At 44.5% G+C, this 15,958-nt stretch overlaps 1 long non-coding RNA gene across 7 annotated transcripts; it reads right to left on the reverse strand.

Moving 5' to 3' along the window:
* Nucleotides 1-496: 496 nt before the first annotated feature.
* Nucleotides 497-12,593, reverse strand: LOC123349033. 7 transcript variants are annotated; one of them, XR_006573331.1, is made up of 9 exons: nt 12,142-12,593; nt 11,962-12,041; nt 11,402-11,571; nt 6,782-6,970; nt 6,454-6,608; nt 3,978-4,051; nt 3,833-3,886; nt 3,364-3,726; nt 497-3,180 (listed from the first exon to the last, which is right to left on the reverse strand). It is a non-coding gene; the product is annotated as an uncharacterized LOC123349033 (long non-coding RNA). The 7 variants fall into 7 exon arrangements; XR_006573333.1 differs by lacking the exon at nt 3,833-3,886; XR_006573330.1 differs by having other exon boundaries at nt 3,364-3,886.
* Nucleotides 12,594-15,958: the final 3,365 nt, after the last annotated feature.

Genomic DNA, 15,958 nt, shown 5'->3' on the forward strand with positions numbered 1-15,958 from the left:
GGAAAAAGAAAAACACAAAAACAAGAAAAGATCTGATGGAAATAGCCCCAGGAAAGGGGGTATGGAAGAGGAAATAGAATAAATACAGGGAGAGAAACCAAGGGAAACAAGTGGGGAGAGCTGCAATGATTGCAGGAGGGGAAGGGTGACACACTGCTCATGGGGAAGGGTCATGTGTACGGGGGAGGGGAGAACAGCTGTTTTTTAAAGAAGCACAGAGTCAATGATGAAAGGTGACAGATTTCACTTTCTATTGTTTTTTATTGTCTGTTTCTAAATGGCCCTAAGGGCTGGTCCCTGCTTGATGCCCCAGAGGAAGGCGAAAAAACTCCAGGGTCTCTGGCCATTCTGCCTTGGAGGAAAATTCCTTCCTGACCCCAACCATGGTGATCAGTTTGACCCTGTGCATGCGAGCAAGGACCAGGGTTGGAAAGGACCCACTGGTCGCTATGGTTACACATCCTGCCCCAGTCACACCCTGAGGTACAGTCTGTGTCCCACTATTTGCCAGTCTCCAGTGCTTTCCTCTGAGAAGGTACAACTCACTTCCTTGCTTCCATCCTGGCAGACAGAACCAGCTGCTCTCCTTCCCCAGCAGGTGAACAGATCCGAATTTGAATCCCCCAACAGCCCTGTCAAGGTGAATGCTATTTCTTCACCAGTTCTGCCAGCAGCAGCATCGTTTCCCTACTGGCTGCTCTGACCAGCTGCACGGCTTTATCCTTGGTGGGTCCAACAGGCTCTTCCTCCATAGACAGGTATCAATCAGCCCCTTCATTAACACACAGACACAACCAGATAGTGCTGACCTGTGACAGTCACAACCAGCTCCACTGATCAGTCCGGACAGACACAACCTCTTACACTGCTTTCCTCGTCCCCTGCACTAACTTCTCCTTCCAGTTCCTCTCTCTCTATTCACAACCAGCTCCTTTGTGTCTCTCTTGCCAGGTGGGTTTCAACCCCATTCACAGCAGAAGCAGATGCACTGTGAACCTAACTAACAGAGACAGCTACAGTGCTTCCCCGTTAAAACAGCCAGTTTTCCCTGATCCATAACCTGACAGAGTTAGACCCAACTGCATAGTTCAGCACCCAGAGTGTAAAAACAGGAGCATTTTCTTACTTTTCATGGCCAGCTGGGCCACTATCATCTGGAAAATTACAAACAGCTCAATTACTCATCCACTAACAGCTAATCCTAGAACCCTTCTCTTCATATCCACCACTAGCTTCATTGTACTACAGGTGAAAGTCCCATTTCTCCTTACTCCCCATCCGGTCACTGAGTTGATTTCTTTTCAGAAGTTTGCTGAGCTGTGCAGTTTGTCAACTGCTTGTAGATTTCTTCTCTCCAAAGGGAAGATCAGCTGCATTTCTGGTACCTGAAAGTATAGTCTCATCCATTTATTTCCAAAGGAACGCTGCAAGGCATTTCTTACCTCTCAACAGGAACAATTACCTTTTGTATATCTTCCTGGCATAAATCTTCCTACTGTTCCCACAGCTTGAAGCCCAGTCAGCTGTAATGATCAGAATTTGAAAGATACTTTATTATTACAAGGTATTTTCAGGTTTGGGGGGCTTTCCTTACATCTCCGCAAGAATGGCAGTCATCGATTTTGTCGTATTCCCCTCTGAATGGCTGAAGAATCTGAAAATGTACCCAGAATCACTGACTTCTAGATTATTACCATGAGATGGAGCATGTCTTACCTCGTCACAGGAATGATCCACTTCATGAATCTTCTTCCTGCACTTCTAAAGGACAAGAAAGTGCAATGAACAATTCTGCACAAATATAATCAGTAGCACAGCTAATCTCTGGGAAGAGCAGTTCAAATGCTCACCTCTCAACTGTGGTCAGTTGCCTCTTATTTACTGAGATGTCTAAATACCAATGTTACCGACCTGTAGCCAGCACCCAGTTCCATTTTTTCTTTGGTCAACAAAAATGGATCGCTATCATGATTGCAACTTCCAAGCCTTCCTGTCTGGGAAGATCAGCTCAGCTGCATTTCTTCCACCTGAAAGACTGACCAGATCCATTATTGTCACTTGAACTCTCTGAGAATGTGTATTTCTCACCTCACGAAAGGGGATGATCAGCTTCCCTAATTGCTTCTTGAAAAGCACAGCCCCCTGCTCTCCTGACATCTGGAGAAATGCGATGTGCTGTAACGATCAATATCTGACAGATTTGTTTGGTGTCTCTGGTGGGCTCTTCACTGAAATGATCATTTTTCATTTAATTTAGGTGGCAAAATGGAACCTTAGATGCTCACCTCCGTGCCGGGAACGGTCTGAGTGTGGCTGTTTGGAGAGATGCAACCAGCTGCATTGTTTAACACTTCCTGGGGATAAGTGGCTACTCTCCTTTTCCATGAATAGACTCACAGGATGCTTCTCTTACATGTCAGCAGCTCTGGCTGCATACATTGCTTTGTTCTCAATTAGTTGGCAGCATTCCCCTCTTGACATATATCATAGGCTCCGAAAGAAAAAACAAAGTCTTTGATTTGCACTGGGATGCTATAAGCAGGTACTGTATATTCCTTACCTCCTGATAAAAAGGAATCCCTGTTTGCTATGGTCCTCAACTCTTCACGTATCTTGGGATGTGTCATCAGCTGTAACAATCAATTTTTGACACAGCATTACTTATAATCAATCTTGGGGTGTCCTACATTTTTATGGTGCTTTCCCCAACCTTATTCCCTTGGCAAATAACCAATATAGAAATATTCACCGAGGCTGTGGGGAGTTGACCAGAGGTACATTCACCTGCAATCTTCCAAACAGATTTCATAGGTTCCTGAACTATTCCTTATCTACAATGAAAAATGCTTTCTTCACTTTGCAACGGGTCACTCACCTGGCCAGTCAGGTTGCTCGCGCAGTATTTCTCTCCTGGCATGCAAGATGAATTTCATTTCTTTCATATGAAAGAATAACTAGATCCCGGAACTTAACCTTGAAAGTCAAGAGAAGGTGAGTTCTTTACCTCTTGGCAGCAGTGATTAATTTCACGTTTTTCCTTTCAATAAGAACCATCACAGCTCTTCTAGGAGCTTCCTCAAGTTTTTTATATCCTCAGTGTTCAGATGCGCCTCTCCCATCTGAAGGTAGGAGAGGATCCATTCATTTCCACTTGACTGGTACAGAAATGGTGTTTCTCACCTATCGACATGGACATATCAGCTTCATTAATTCCTTCTAGAGCACCACAGCCTCTGCTATCCTATCAGGAGAGGTACGATCTGCTGCTGGAATGATCAATACTTGGTATTTATTCCTGACTGGGTTTGCAACTGCTGCTTTGGCGCAAGATTCATTTGGTAATAAGAGAAACTTGAAACTCACCTCCTTGGCCCATGATCTGCAGGGATGTTTACAGCTGGAAAGTGCAACTGGCTGCACTGTCTCAGGGGGCTGCTCTCCATTCCCAGGACTATAGCTGCAGAATGCTCTTCTGTCCCCTCTGTGGATTCAGCAGGTGGCCAGGCACATTGCGTTAGCAAAGTCTGCACCTGCTTCTCACATTCTTCCCTTGACAAGTGAAGCAGCAGCGGTTCTTCTACCTGCAAGTTAATAAGGTCCATTAATGTCCACGTGGGTGCTCTGAGCTTGGGCATTTCTTACCTCTTCCCCAGGACAGTCGCTTTCACTCATTTCCTCCTGGCATGGGTGGTCACCTGGTCTCCTCACATCTTCAGTGATGATCACCTGCAAACATCAATGTTTCAGAGAATTTTTATTTGTCTTTCTAGCTATGCAGAGCCATCAGTCAAAATGTGCTTCATTTGCCTTCCACATGCTCTTCTCTGCTCACCTCCTTGTCAGTGATCTTCCATTGCCTGGCTGTGATTTTCAGAGGTGCAACCAGCTACATTGTTTAATAAATGATGCAGAATTGGCTTTTTCCCAAACTGGAGTCATAAGATGCTTTTCTTGCATCTGCACTTATCATTTCCTACCTGACTGCATTCTTAAATTCAGCCATGTCTTGGAATCTTTCTCCCTTGACTGGTAAGCACTGCCTTTCTTTCACCTGAAAGTAGAAACAGATTCACTGATTTCCACTCCTGTGCTAGGAGAAGGTGCATCCATCCCCTCTCGGTGGATATGATCAGTTCCATTCATATTTTCTTAACTGCGTCAAATCTCTTTGTGAGCTTCAGATAAACAATACACTGCAATGGTCAAATCAGGAAAAAAAAGAAATATGATCAGTTGCAAAGTAATCCCTTGCAAAGAGAGAGCTCTCAGCTATGGCCAGTCACACCATTTCTTTTGGAAATGTGCACACATCAGCCTCCCTCAAGGATCAGTTTTATCTCCAACACTGTTCAACTTATATTCGAATGACCTACCATAAGCTGGATCTCGCAAGTTTGTCTATGCGGACAACATATGCCTCAGCACTCAGTCACACACCTTTGACATACTTGAGAGTGTTCAGAACACAAACATGGCGGCTATGGCCAATTATTGTCATCAGTGGTGCCTGATACCAAATGGAAGTAGGACTGCGTCGAGTGTCTTCCACTTACATCATGCACAAGTGGGCAGAAAGCTGACCATAGTTCTCAATGGTCAACGAATAAAGCAAGATCCACACCCTGTCTATCTAGGTGTCACATTCGACAGAACTCTCATACACCGTGATCATCTTACAAAGACAATGATTAAGGTCAAAACATGGAAGAACCTGCTTGGAAAACTGGTCAGAACAACAGGGGGCGCCGACACCCAAACATTATTCACTTCAGCCTTGGCACCCTGTTACTCAGCAGCGGAGTATTGAGCTCCAGTGTGGGCTCGCTCATCTCACACAAACATGACTGATGTACAACTTAATTCCACCATGTGCATTATGTCAGGCACACTTAAATCTATTCCTCTGCCATGGGTACCGGTTCTCTGCAGTATTACTCCGTCCAGTGTTCCCAGATAGGAAAGCACAGCAAAGCTTGTGATGAAATTGCTTGATATGCCACATCTACCATTAATTAAAGGCTTGTTTAATCCACCAGATGGTCGTCTGCCCTCACGTCACCCATTGTGGATAAGTTTACCGGGAGAGGGATTTACGGTAGAGGATGCATGACATGCTTCATGATCCGCAGAGAAAGTGACAAATAATTCTCTTGTCTTAGACCCCACTCAACATCAACATGGGTTTGATTTACCAGGAAGGCAATGGAGCCTTCTGAACTGGTTTCATACCAGACATGGAATTTGTGTTGCAGTGGAATTTTGGTGGCTTTTTAGAGACAGTCCCTATGTCAGTTTGGGCAGCCTCAAACCATGACACGTATTGTAGAGGACTGCAAAATGACTCAACTTCCTGGAGGTCTTCGTGCTTTGAACATCGTTGCTAAGAATGCTGTGGCTTGGCTTGACTGGATTGCATCCTCATTTTCAGCTCCTAATAGTCCTAACTGGTTGCTTAGTTCATATCTTAACAAGGACAATCAGCTGATTTCCTTAGCATCAGCCAGGGCTGAATCCCAAAATGCTCAACCCCCTCTTCTGTGCTCCTTCTTTCTCTTCTTGTCTTTCTCCACTCTTTTTTTTTATCTTCACCTTCTCTTCTGCCCTGACACTTTTCTCCTTCTCCTCTTCCATGCGTCTTCCCTTTTATTTCTCTTTCCCTTTCTCAGTTCCCTGGTGTTTCTTTTAATTAATTCCTTCCACTTCTCTCCTCCCCTCCCTTAACAATCCTTCTCTAGGTTTATTCCTAGACCCCTCCTCCCTCTTAGCATGAGGAACAGAAGGGTTTCCCTTCCCCAGGGGTTTTAGCAGCAACAAAAGAGTGAACAAGACTAAGGAACGCTTTATTTCTACTGTTCATCTCTCTCTCTCTCTCTCCTCCCTCTTTCTAAATGTTTGTGCTAAATGAATATGGGTCCTATCATTTGAGCTGATCCTATGAAGTACACATGGCTTCAACAGCTACACAAATAGGTGTTAAAAGAAGAACCCAAACTGGCGCCTTGGCTGCACAGTGCAGAAGCTGGGCTCCTGCGTGTCTCCTGCATGTTCCACTCTCCTACCCCAACCCCTGATTCTGTACCAGGCACCATTGCCTCTGCGATCATTGTGTCTGTGGATGGGACACTCTATAAATCAGAAGTAACTGGAATTTCCTCACCCACTGTGCAATGAATGCTCAGATCCACCACGCTTTGCACCACAGCTGCAGGCCTGGAGTCAGAGTAAACTCTCCAAGCACTTTGCTGAAACCCATGTCACAGTTAAAGGCTTGGGTCAGATCCTCAGCTGCTGTAAATCTATGTATTTCTAGTGTCTGGCATGGAGCCATGCTCATTTACACCAGGGGAGGATCTGGCCCCTTGTCTTAGTTTTATTGTCCAAATACCCATGTCCCTAAAAGGGAGCTACCATTCTGAAACCTGTCATTTGTTAGACTTTCCAAATGTTTCTTACCTCTCCTCAGAACCAATTCTGCTGCTTTACTGAATGAAGGGTCTTTTTCATGGTTTCGTCCCTTACAAGATCCAATCGTCCTTTCAAGTGTTGGATCTGTTCAGCTCCATTCCTATTAATTTGTACTCAAATCCTGAGCATCTGTAACTCTTCTCCTGAAAAGACAAATCAGCTTCATAAACGAGTTCCTGGAAAGCACAGCTGCGGCTGTAGGGATCAGCATTTGACAGGTAACTTGTTTGCTTATGATCAGTTTTACAGGGCCACAAATGTACACGATGCTTCATGATCTGTTACATTTGGCAATAAGAGAATCTTAAAGGTTCACCTCCTTGTCAGTGGTGGTCTGCTGAATTCTGGGTTTGAAACTTGATGGTGATAAAGGATTGTTTTCCCATTCTAGACAAGGAAGGCAACTTTTTGCAGGTCTGGCAACATACATTTGTTTGTTCTTCAGTAATATGACTAGTTATAATCCACAATCCCCAGGAGATCAGATCAGCTGCATTTCTTTCACCTGAAGGGAAACCATATCCATTAATTTCTCCATTATGAGGCGAGTTCCTTACCTCTTGGTAGCAGTGATGAGTTTAGCTTGTTTCCTTTCTGTAGATATCCCAGATCTTCTAACAACTTCCTGAACTTTTCAAACCCTCAATATTCATATCAGCTGCATTTCTCTCATCTGAAAGTATGAGGATCTATTCATTTCCAGCGACACTCGTTAAAACCTGAAGCGTATAAATGGCTGCTTGCCTTTTTCTGAACTAGAAGTAAAAGTAAAAGATGCTTTTCTTTCCTCTGGCCAGGGATCCTTACCTGTCTTTTTTCCTTCAATTCAGCAGCCTCTTATCATCCTCCCTTGAATGGTAAGACCTTCATTTCCCCTGAAAATAGAAACAGAGCCTTTAAGTCCTGCCCCCGTGCTGTGAGGAGGTGCGTTCCTTACCTCTTGATAGAAATGATCAGTTCCACTTAGTTCTTGACATCTGAAAAATAAGCAACAATGATCAATTAGGCACAAATAGAATCAGCTGGACAACTCCTCTCTGCAAATGGAAGAGCAGGCTCAATGCTCATCTTCACACTCTGGTTAGTTGCACTTGATCTTTGAAATAACTTCCCTGTTACATCCTTGTAGGAACAACCAATGGCCTTCTCTGGGAAGGAAAAAGGAACAAAGATCATCATCTCTGGTTAGAATTACCAACTACTTTCCTTTCATCTGAACAGGTAGCTCCCATTTTTAGTGCTTTATTCAGTACAGCAACTTCTCATGCTCTTTAGAGAGATGAAAATTTCCTCCGTTACCTTCCTTCCACCTGAAAGGATGACCAGAACCATTGACTATTATGGGAATGGTGTATTGTATTTCTTACCTCCTTAAAAGGATGGATCCGCTAATTCCTTCCTGTAAACGACAGCCATGTGTCATCCTTGCATCTCGAAATATGACCTCCTGCAAAGATCAGTGTTTGACAGACCATATTTTTGTCAGGCAGCAAATGTAAATGAATTGTCATTGGATTCATTTTGTAACAGGGAGTAGAAATGCACACCTTCTGCGTGATGAATTGCTGGATTGGTTTCTCTCTTTCTCTCCATACAATCGGCTGTATTGTTAAAAATCTAGTAGGTATAAGTGGTTTTCTTATTCTTGATTGGAACAAGTCAATACTTCTGTAACCTCAGAAGCTTTGGTTATGTATCTTGCTTTACTCTTATGAAACTGCTTGTAGCCTTTGACAGCAAAGGCTAGATTCACTTCCTTCACCTGAAAGTACACTCAGATTGGTTAGTTTCCACTCCATTGCTAGGAGAAGGTGCATTCCTTACCTCTTGATAGCAAGAGAAACTGTTCCTACTTCTCACGGACAAGCTGCATTTCTTTCACCTGAAAGGAAACCAGATCCATCAATTTCTCCATTCTAAGGTGAGTTCCTTACCTCTTGGTAGCAGTGATGAGTTTTGCTTGTTTCCTTTCTGTAGATATCCCAGATCTTCTAGCAACTTCCTGAAGTTTTCACACCCTCAGCATTCAAATCGGCTGCATTTCTCTCATCTGAAAGTATGAGAATCTATTCATTGCCACTTGAATGTTAAGAGGGGGGAAAAAGTGCATTTCTTTACCAACTGACATGCCTGGTTCAGCTAGTTGGATTTGCATTAATTCCTTCTAGAAAACAACAGCCCTCTGGTCTCCTTCCATCTGGAGATGCAACGTGACCTATTTATTTGGTCTGCAAGTGTTGCTTTAGCCTCAGAATCATTTGTCAACCAGGGAAACTTAAATGCTTACCTCCATGTCTGATGGTCTGCTGACTTGATTCAGATTTGCGACTAGCTGAAATATTTGAAGTGGCTTTTTTGTGTGTGTATTTTCCCCTTAAAATAACAGCTTCTTGTCACTGGAGTCCTCAATGGATTAAGCAGCTGGCAAGTCCATGTTGCTTTGCCCTGAGTCTGCTTTTGACACTCTCCCCATGACAAGTAAGGTCATCCACAGTTCTTCTCCCTGAAAGCAAAATCCACACCACTTCATGGACACATGGATGTTTGGAGACTGGTATTTCTTACCTCCTTGCCCGGGACAGCCATGCCACTGAGCCTCACTTCTCCCTGGTAGGAATGGCCACCTGGTCTGTTCATATCTCAGAGCAAAACCTGAAATCAGTGTTTGACAGATTTATTTATTATTACTCATTACCAGCTATGAAGAGTCATCAATGGAGAAGGTTCCTTAGCATCCAGATCATTGGGCTCCTAGAGACCTTTCAGTGCTCACCTACTTGTCAGTCATGTTCCACCGCAAGGCTTTGATTCTTAGCGGTACAGCCAGCGACACTGGGTAAAACCTGAAGCGTATAAATGGCTGCTTGCCTTTTTCTGAACTGGAAGTAAAAGTAAAAGATGCTTTTCTTTCCTCTGGCCAGGGATCCTTACCTGTCTTTTTTTCTTCAATTCACCAGCCTCTTATCATCCTCCCTTGAATGGTAAGACCTTCATTTCACCTGAAAATAGAAACAGAGCCTTTAATTCCTGCCCCTGTGCTGTGAGGAGGTGCGTTCCTTACCTCTTGATAGAAATGATCAGTTCCACTTAGTTCTTGACATCTGAAAAATAAGCAACAATGATCAATTAGGCACAAATAGAATCAGCTGGACAATTCCTCTCTGCAAATGGAAGAGCAGGCTCAATGCTCATCTTCACACTCTGGTTAGTTGCACTTGTTCTTTGAAATAACTTCCCTGTTACATCCTTGTAGGAACAACCAATGGCCTTCTCTGGGAGGGAAAAAGGAACAAAGATCATCATCTTTGGTTAGAATTACCAACTACTTTCCTTTCATCTGAACAGGTAGCTCCCATTTTTAGTGCTTTATTCAGTACAGCAACTTCTCATGCTCTTTAGAGAGATGAAAATTTCCTCCATTACCTTCCTTCCACCTGAAAGGATGACCAGAACCATTGACTATTATGGGAATGGTGTATTGTTTTTCTTTTCTCCTTAAAAGGATGGATCCGCTAATTCCTTCCTATAAACTACAGCCATGTGTCATCCTTGCATCTCGAAATATGACCTCCTGCAAAGATCAATGTTTGACAGACCATATTTTTGTCAGGCAGCAAATGTAAATGAATTGTCATTGGATTCATTTTGTAATAGGGAGTAGAAATGCACACCTACTGCTTGATGTATTGCTGGATTGGTTTCTCTCTTTCTCTCCATACAATCGGCTGTACTGCTAAAAATCTAGTAGGTATAAGTGGTTTTCTTATTCTTGATTGGAACAAGTCAATACTTCTGTAACCTCAGAAGCTTTGGTTATGTATCTTGCTTTACTCTTATGAAACTGCTTGTAGCCTTTGACAGCAAAGGATAGATTCACTTCCTTCACCTGAAAGTACACTCAGATTGGTTAGTTTCCACTCCATTGCTAGGAGAAGGTGCATTCCTTACCTCTTGATAGCAAGAGAAACTGTTCCTACTTCTCACGGACAAGCTGCATTTCTTTCACCTGAAAGGAAACCAGATCCATCAATTTCTCCGTACTAAGGTGAGTTCCTTACCTCTTGGTAGCAGTGATGAGTTTTGCTTGTTTTCTTTCTGTAGATATCCCAGATCTTCTAGCAACTTCCTGAAGTTTTCACACCCTCAACGTTCAAATCGGCTGCATTTCTCTCATCTGAAAGTATGAGAATCTATTCATAGCCACTTGAATGTTAAGAGGGGGAAAAAGTGCATTTCTTTACCAACTGACATGCCTGGTTCAGCTAGTTGGATTTGCATTAATTCCTTCTAGAACACAACAGCCCTCTGGTCTCCTTCCATCTGGAGATGCAACGTGACCTATTTATTTGGTCTGCCAGTGTTGCTTTAGCCTCAGATTCATTTGTCAACCAGGGAAACTTAAATGCTTACCTCCATGTCTGATGATCTGCTGACTTGATTCAGATTTGTCCCGAGTCTGCTTTTGACACTCTCCCCATGACAAGTAAGGTCATCCACAGTTTTTCTCCCTGAAAGCAAAATCCACACCACTTCATGTACACATGGATGTTTGGAGACTGGTATTTCCTACCTCCTTGCCCGGGACAGCCACGCCACTGAGCCTCACTTCTCCCTGGTAGGAATGGCCACCTGGTCTGTTCATATCTCAGAGCAAAACCTGAAATCAGTGTTTGACAGATTTATTTATTATTACTCACTAGCAGCTATGAAGAGTCATCAATGGAGAAGGTTCCTTAGCATCCAGATCATTAGGCTTCTAGAAACCTTTCAGTGCTCACCTCCTTGTCAATCATGTTCCACCGCAAGGCTTTGATTCTTAGCGGTACAGCCAGCTACACTGGTTAAAACCTGAAGCATATAAATGGCTGCTTGCCTTTTTCTGAACTAGAAGTAAAAGTAAAAGATGCTTTTCTTTCCTCTGGCCAGGGATCCTTACCTGTCTTTTTTTCTTCAATTCAGCAGCCTCTTATCATCCTCCCTTGAATGGTAAGACCTTCATTTCCCCTGAAAATAGAAACAGAGCCTTTAATTCCTGCCCCCGTGCTATGAGGAGGTGCCTTCCTTACCTCTTGATAGAAATGATCAGTTCCACTTAGTTCTTGACATCTGAAAAATAAGCAACAATGATCAATTAGGCACAAATAGAATCAGCTGGACAACTCCTCTCTGCAAATGGAAGAGCAGGCTCAATGTTCATCTTCACACTCTGGTTAGTTGCACTTGTTCTTTGAAATAACTTCCCTGTTACATCCTTGTAGGAACAACCAATGGCCTTCTCTGGGAAGGAAAAAGGAACAAAGATCATCATCTTTGGTTAGAATTTCCAACTACTTTCCTTTCATCTAAACAGGTAGCTCCCATTTTTAGTGCTTTATTCAGTACAGCATCTTCTCATGCTCTTTAGAGAGATGAAAATTTCCTCCGTTACCTTCCTTCCACCTGAAAGGATGACCAGAACCATTGACTATTATGGGAATGGTGTATTGTATTTCTTACCTCCTTAAAAGGATGGATCCGCTAATTCCTTCCTGTAAACGACAGCCATGTGTCATCCTTGCATCTCGAAATATGACCTCCTGCAAAGATCAATGTTTGACAGACCATATTTTTGTCAGGCAGCAAATGTAAATGAATTGTCATTGGATTCATTTTGTAACAGGTAGTATAAATGCACACCTTCTGCGTGATGAATTGCTGGATTGGTTTCTCTCTTTCTCTCCATACAATCAGCTGTACTGCTAAAAATCTAGTAGGTATAAGTGGTTTCCTTATTCTAGATTGGAACAAGTCAATACTTCTGTAACCTCAGAAGCTTTGGTTATGTATCTTGCTTTATTCTTCTGAAACTACTTCTGGCCTTTGACATCAAAGGATAGATTCACTTCCTTCACCTGAAAACGCTCAGATTGGTTAATTTCCACTCCATTGCTAGGAGAAGGTGCATTCTTCGTACTTAAATGGTACAATATGAACTTCTGACAGACAAGCTGCAGTGCTCAAATCAACAGAAATAGGACCAATTGCAATGTAATCTCTTGAAAGGTAAGAACCAAGCTGATGCCAGCTCTCAGCTATGGTCACTTCTACCCTTTCTTTTTTAAATTGTAGAAATACCTGCATTGTTAACCCCTAGTAGTTACATCCTGACAAAGGCAATCGGGATTCTACCTGATGCTAAAGAACTCGGTCCAGATTCTTACCCCCATCCACTTCTTCCATGTTTCTCCTTTCTCTTCTCTTCTAGCCTCTTTGCCAACTCCTTTTCCATGTCTCTCCCCTCACCCATTACCCGTCCCTCTTTCTTCTCTGTACCTTCCTCAGTTCCCTGGTTCTTCTTTCTCACTAACTTCTTCCATTTCCCCCCCTCCTCCCTTATCAGTACCTCCTCCCTCCCCCGCCCAGCCTTGTCCCTGCCTTGTTTCCTTCCTCCTTACAAGAATACTTTCCTTCATCCTTCGGTGTCGCACGTTCCCTTCTTTAGCAATGGAAGCAAATTGGTCCCAGAAGGCCCTGCTCCATCACTCTGGTCCCTGTACTCAGACCCACAGGCAGCAGCCATGTGCTCTGGGCGACAGCCTGGTGTGAAATGCTGCGGCCCCTAGTTACATCCCTAGTTCCCACTGCCTGTCCCCACCTCTGTTTTTCTAGGTTACCATCCCTACGGTGGAATGTTCCACTTCCATTACAATGGACCAATTCTGAGCAGTGCTGAGCTCCTGCATCTCCCTCTGAAACCAGTGAGAGCTGCAAGTGCTCAGCCCCTCTCAGGACTAACCCTGTTGGCTGCATTTCATGGCACCTTGCTGTCCTCCATCTTGTGGTCTAGGCTGATTGCTGCAGACCCACCCAGGGACTGACAGCCAGCGCCTCCTGTGCAGGGGAGTCCAGGCAGGGATTTCAGTGTTAGCTGGAGATAGGAGATACCAGAACCATCACTCCACCCTTTCATGATCCCTGGGGGCCCTGATAAAAGGACACCTGTCATTGGCTGTGTGGGCCCATACGTTGTCCTGGCTCTGGCCAGGTAGCTGCCCCAGCAGACCTCAGTCAAACTGCCCAAAAGACAAAAGACTCATTCGGTGGCAAAGGCGCTTGGCCAGGTTTGTTGTTGACAAAGCACTTGTACTAGCACCCCATAGACTCTGCATAGACACCAGCTCGGTCAGCAGTGGGACTCCCCCTTGGCCAGATGTACCTTCTATGACCCCTCTTTTATACCCTCGTACAAACAAGTTGTGTATTGCCCCTCTCACGTGCTTAGTTACCACCCTACACCCTGGACCTGTTAGAACAATCGAGTCAAATAGGTAGCACTGTGTACACTTATTCTCGTATGTAGAGCTGTAGTCCTAGAACTGAAGGCCAGAAGGGACCACAGATAATCTAATCTGACCTTCTGGATATCACAGGCCACTAAACAGCACCCTGAACCCCCACACTTGGCTCTGGGCCAAGAAACAGAGCCCCCGTCATAACCATAGTAACCTTGAAGATTAAGGATCTGGTCCTGTGCTTGTGCAAAGCACAAGGAGAACGTGCCAGGGCAGTTTCCCCCTTCCCTGGTTCACCTGCTTTAGGCTCCAAGCTCCAAGCTCCCAGCCATCACCACTGTTGGGAAGAGACTGTCTTCCCCTCACAGACACTCCTCCTTGACTGGCATGTTATGACTGCAAAGCCCCCTGATGTACATTTTGATATTCTCCACAACCCAGCCTCCTTTCTCTCACTAAGCTATGCCCAGGGTAGTGCCTGCACTTACAAGTTACCAAACAGCTCTTTCCAAGCAAGTGCCTATAAGCATTACAAAGAAAACATTAACAACACTAAAGGAACCAACCCCCATGCTAAGTAGTTTACCAGAGGTCATCCCACCTTCAGTCTTGGGTGCTGGTAGCGGCCAGTCCTTCCAAACCCTCAACTGGGTTCTCCCCATGGAAGAGTGTGTGTGTGTGTGTGGAGCGGGGTAGAGAGACTGGATGCATAAAGGGACAGAGGTGAAAGGGGAGAGAGAAGAACTAGGTTGAAGATGAAGAAATAATTGATAATAGGGTGCATTGGTGTTTACATAGATAGGGGATGACTGTTGCATGAACAAACTCCAGAAAGGAAGAGGGAAGAATGGAGAAAGGAAGGGGAGGATAAAAGGAAAAAAAAATAAAAATGACTCAATTTAAACTCAAGGAAAATTTGAACTCTGCAGAAAGGGCGGCCAGCACGTCCCTCGGCCCACGCTGCTTCCCGCAGCCCCCATTGGCCAGGAGGGGTGAACCGCGGCCAGTGGGAGCCGCCATCGGCCGAACCTGTGGATGCAGCAGGTAAACAAACCTGCCCGGCCCACCAGGGGCTTTCCCTGAACAAGCGGCGGCTCTAGTTTGAGAACCACTGCCCTAGGGCCCAAGCTGGACTGTAGAACCGCTGTGTCCCCTTCGCTCACTAGCCTGGAGATCTTTGACAGCGCTTTGCTAGTGAACAGTGAACCCCTCCAGGCTCGGTTCACTCTCAGCCACCTGCATCCAAAGTCAGGCCCAGCTGAATTCACGAATGCTACACCCAGCTAGTCATGAATAGACACAGGGCGGCACCCGCATTTCCCTCAGTCCCAGCCTTGCACCCCAGAGCTGTGCATCGTGTACGGTTCAGGACCCCAACACCCCCGAAGGGTGTCAACTCATTAAACATCCGTCGTTCCACCAAGGGGTGATGAACATGCCCCAGCCTTTAACGTGAGTACAGATCCCCCGAATACTCCAGCCAAAAGCGTCCTGGTTTAGAAGAACAATGAAACAAGCTTATTAACCAGAGAGAGATTTTAAGTGAAATTGGCATAAAAGTCAGCACTGGTTAGAAAAGAAAAGATAAGGTTGTGATTGTATCCTAACTCCTAAACTTTACCAAGCTGAATAAGATTTGAAAGCAAAAAGGTATCTCTCTGCCCAAAAACTTTCTGCAGGCCATACTGACTGGAAGGCTTTCCGGCCAAGACCTCCCATTCCGCACCCCTCTACACACCCACACACACACTTACGCTTCAATGTTGGTTCTTTGTCTTTCACACACTCTTGCCACCATGTGTTGAGATGGGGAGGACACGACCTAGGGAAGCCATTGTCTTATATATTTATACCTTCCTCCTCTCTGTGAGGATTACCTCCACCCAATCAGGATTACCTCCACTCAATCAGTGCAGGCAAGAGCATAGGAAGAGTCAAAAAAGGAGTGCATATTTATACATTTCAGAGTAGCAGCCGTGTTAGTCTGTATCCGCAGAAAGAACAGGGGTACTTTTGGCTCCTTAGAGATGAACAAATTTATTTGAGCATAAGCTTTCGTGGGCTACAGCCTACTTCATCGGATGCAGGTATTTATAGGGACATCAAGAATAGCCAGAGTTATGAGAATTGTATTAAAACACTTGGTAAGTGCATAGCCTTAACCTCGGGTGTAAGACAATCTAACTATCAGAGAGCAGCATGTTTAAAACAATTAAAAGAAA

This window comes from Mauremys mutica, chromosome 14 (assembly GCF_020497125.1).
Source record: "Mauremys mutica isolate MM-2020 ecotype Southern chromosome 14, ASM2049712v1, whole genome shotgun sequence".
Taxonomy (NCBI): domain Eukaryota; kingdom Metazoa; phylum Chordata; order Testudines; family Geoemydidae; genus Mauremys; species Mauremys mutica.